The sequence below is a fragment of the Mus pahari genome, chromosome 2 (assembly GCF_900095145.1).
Source record: "Mus pahari chromosome 2, PAHARI_EIJ_v1.1, whole genome shotgun sequence".
Taxonomy (NCBI): domain Eukaryota; kingdom Metazoa; phylum Chordata; class Mammalia; order Rodentia; family Muridae; genus Mus; species Mus pahari.
In genome coordinates this window covers 75,224,363-75,228,278 of record NC_034591.1, presented here as the reverse complement: position 1 = coordinate 75,228,278, position 3,916 = coordinate 75,224,363, and positions in this window count along the sequence as shown.

The window sequence follows — 3,916 nt, the reverse complement described above, 5'->3', positions numbered from 1 at the left end:
TGTTCCTAGCTGTCTGAGAGAGCAGTGTGCTTCTTTCTTCAGCTCTCAGCTTCCATATGTCTTATAAAGTGAGACCTGGTGAGGGCACTGGTAGGTCCATCGGGGGTGAGGATCTAACCTATTGGGGAAAAGGAGGCAAGCAGGTCACTGATCATGTTTGGGAGCCTCTGCTTTTCTGTTTTTGTTTGTTTTTTTCTTTTTTTCTTTTTGTTTTTGTTTTCCCCCTTTATAACCAGCACAACTGACAGACATTGTCTGCCCCCAGAGATTTCCACAAGGTAGCAGCATGCAGGTTATATAGCATTGAACTTGTCTTCTTGTGCTCAGTGAGTAATTTGCATTGCCAGTTGAGTATTGGTCGGGGTTTGATGGAGCCAAACTGAAGAGCCCCCAGCCTGGTGATGGGAAGGGAAGGGAACATATTCATTTGGGGTCTGAAAACAGCCCTTGTTAAAGACACCCTTATTCCTGTCTCCTCAGAAACAACCAGATCTGTACCATCTAAATCACTGTGGGTGAAAGTAGATCTATAAGCAAGGCAATGGCCTTATAGAGTACCCGGAAATAATGCCAGAAGTTCTGAGGCTGGACCAGTGAAATAGAGCTACTTCCCCATTCATAGGTTACACTTGGAGTCGCTGTGTTCTGACCAACATGAGAGGTTGTATTTGGGGTGTATCCAAGGTTAACAGAGAAGACAAGGATATTTCTCATTTTCTGTGGGAATAAGGATGGGAAATGGAACCCTGCCTCCTGCCTTCCTATCTCTGGATAAAGGCAATGTAACCTGAACCAGGATGCAACCCTTTGGCCTGAGTCTTTTGCGACCTTTTCCCCTTGAGCATTGTAAGACTCCTCTGAGCATGAAATAAGATATGTATACCATATGACTTGTGGTAGGTCATAAGTACGTGCAAGTCCCCTCCATTCCAAATGACTTGCTGGAGGCAGCTGAGTGTATACTGTGGGGAACCTGCTCCTTCTCTGCTGGTGCTTGCCTCAAGGTAGCATCTGGTAAGGCAGACACCGGGGCACACGAAAAGCGAGGAGAATATGCCGAGGGCTGGAAACTAAGGGGTCTGCCTGTGGAGTGGGTCCTGGGAATGATAGTGGATGCTCTCATTGTTTCCTACCATATTTTCATGGCTCACCCTGTATTTCACTTGTCCCTTGTATGGACTGCTTCCTTAAGTGTACTGTTCTGTTTAAAGCTTTTCTCTGGCCTTGTAAGCATGTTATGCCTGAAATGCTATGAAATTAATATCCCTAGGAGCAACCTCTAAGGGTCCAGGAGTTGATGGATAGGAGTCTAACTTTGTTTCTTTATGACGGTTGGCTGTAAGTTGCATATTGCCCAGTCTCATATACAAATTCTAGTCGTACTGAGCCTCAGTTGTCCACAGCCCCAGTGTGTTTTCTGCTCACTGTTGTTTTGGGGTGAGGGTATTTTTGGGGTGATTCATTAGCAGAGGTCTTACTGTCATAGAAGAACAGCATGGTGGGACTTTGTTGAGAACTCTAATCCATAAGGCAACGTGAAGGTCCCTCTCTTCCAGGCTTCAGAGAAAGTAGAGAGTCTATGTTATCTGATTTAGGAGAAGCCCATATTACATGCTTATAATGCATTCTTTCCCTATAGTACCTGCTTGTATCATGACCAGCATTTTTATATGGGTTCTGGTGACTGAGCTCAGGTATTCATGCTTGCAAAGGCAAACACTTCACGGACCAAGCCATTGTCCTAGCCATTGTCCCAGCCCCTGGTACCTCCAGGATATCCAGAATAGAAAAGTCCATACTTGCTGGGCTTGGTGGCGCATGCCTTTAATCCCAGCACTCGGGAGGCAGAGTCAGGTGGATTTCTGAGTTCGAGGCTAGCCTGGTCTACAAAGTGAGTTCCAGGACAGCCAGGGCTACACAGAGAAACCCTGTCTCGAAAAACAAAACAAAACAAAACAAAAAAAAAAAAAAACAAAAACAAAAACAAAAAAAAAAAAAGAAAGAAAGAAAAAGAGAAAGAAAAGTCCATACTTAAAAAGCAGCTTAGAGGTCGTAAGGAGATAGGGTCAGGGGCTATGAGGAATGGCTATTTAATTGGTACAGGATGTTTTTATGGGGCTATGACAAAAGTTGAAACTGAAGAAGTGGATGGTTCTATATTGTAAAAACATGAACTACCATAGAATTGTACACACAGAAATGATTATGTGATTGTTATCTCAATAGAAAAAAAAAAAAAAACAACCCACCATCACCACCGAAACTAGGAATGTTTTTTAAAACTGACCTCACATCCACAGCTCCACATTCTGACCTGCCTGTTGGAGGATGCACTGCCTGCTTCATTACATAGGTGCGAGGTGACTACCTGACTTGGGGTGACTCATTACCATTTACTAAGCAACTTGTGGGCTTGGAAGCAGTGCATTTTCGGGATGTGCTGATTATTTCTTTGGTAGTTTCCATGGTGAGCTTGTGAGTGGCGAGAAATATCATCTGATTAGAGCAGAGCTATTACTCTTTAAAAAGCATCATTAATTTTGAAAGTTTGTGTCCTAAGCTACATGGCAAAGTAGAGACAAATTAGGGCACTGTCTAGAGGAAAATGAAGTAGACTTGCCCTCCTCAGGATGGAAACCTGATGTCATCTGTTCTAAGTAGTTGATCTGGCTATGAGGGAGTGTGTGCATGTGTGTGGCAGGCTTCAAAGAAGGTGGGGGCATAGGGAAGTTGGTGGTAGGGGACCTGAGGATTTTATCAATGTTCCTTCAAACAGCTTCAGGGATTTGCTGTTTTGTTTCTTCTGTGATACAAGGACTCCATGTTTCCTGTTTGTCACAGAGCCCTTCTGGGGCCTAATTAATCCTGTGGAAAGAGGGAGGAACATTTCCAGCAGATCTGGCTCCTAGAGTCTGCTCTGGGATCCAGGGTGCCCAACCAGACTGCACTTCTTTTGCTGGATCTCGCTTTCAGTAAATCAAAGCAAAGCAAGATCTTCTCTCAGCTCGTTTTAGCATTGGATTCTGAAATGCAAATTCCATTTTTAATTTAATTTTTGATCATTTAAGGCATATATATATGTATGTAATTATGTAAACATAAAGCAATATGATTCTCTAGGACTTTTAAAAAAATCCTTAATGTTATTTGTCCCCTTTCTTCTTTCCTTCTTTATTATCCTACCTCCTTTGCCTCAACTGAAGTCCCCCTCCCCCAATTCTTCCCCTTCATAGCCCCTGGGTCCTACTATCTCCTCTCTAGAACTTCTCTCCCACAGTCCTCTTCACTTTCCTGGTCCAGGTTGTTTGCTTATATCTAAAGATTTGGAGCTAGGATCCTCAAATAAAAGAGAATGTTTGGTGTTTGTTTTTCTGGCACTGGGGTGTGTCATAAGTTCAAAGCACTTGGACAATATAATACAGGTTCTTATATAGCCAAGGCTGGTCTCCAACTTGTTATTCAGCTGAAGATGACCTTGAATTCCTAATCTTACATCTGCATCCCAAGTGCTGGGATTGGAGGAATGCAATACCACATCTGGTTGGTGCTGTTCTTTTATTTTTCTATTCATGAAATTTCACTAAGGTAGATATGAAAATAAAGGGCAACACAACTCTACCCCCCTAAACAAATGAAGCAAACAAAGACCAATCAATTGAAGAAACCACCTCCCCCCAAACCAAATCTTCATAGCTAATGGATACCAGGAGAAACGTATCACGATTGTCTGTGTAATCTTCATGGTCCAGGAAAAAGCTGTTGTGTCTTTTAAGCTTATCATGGTGCATGTTGAACACATAGTATGCAGGAGGCTTTGTGCTATGGTTTTTCACAAAGCTTATGTCACTGGATAACACTCTGAGGTTTTCAGTGTTCCAGCTTTCCGAATCAGAAAACTAAAGTCCAAAGAAATAGG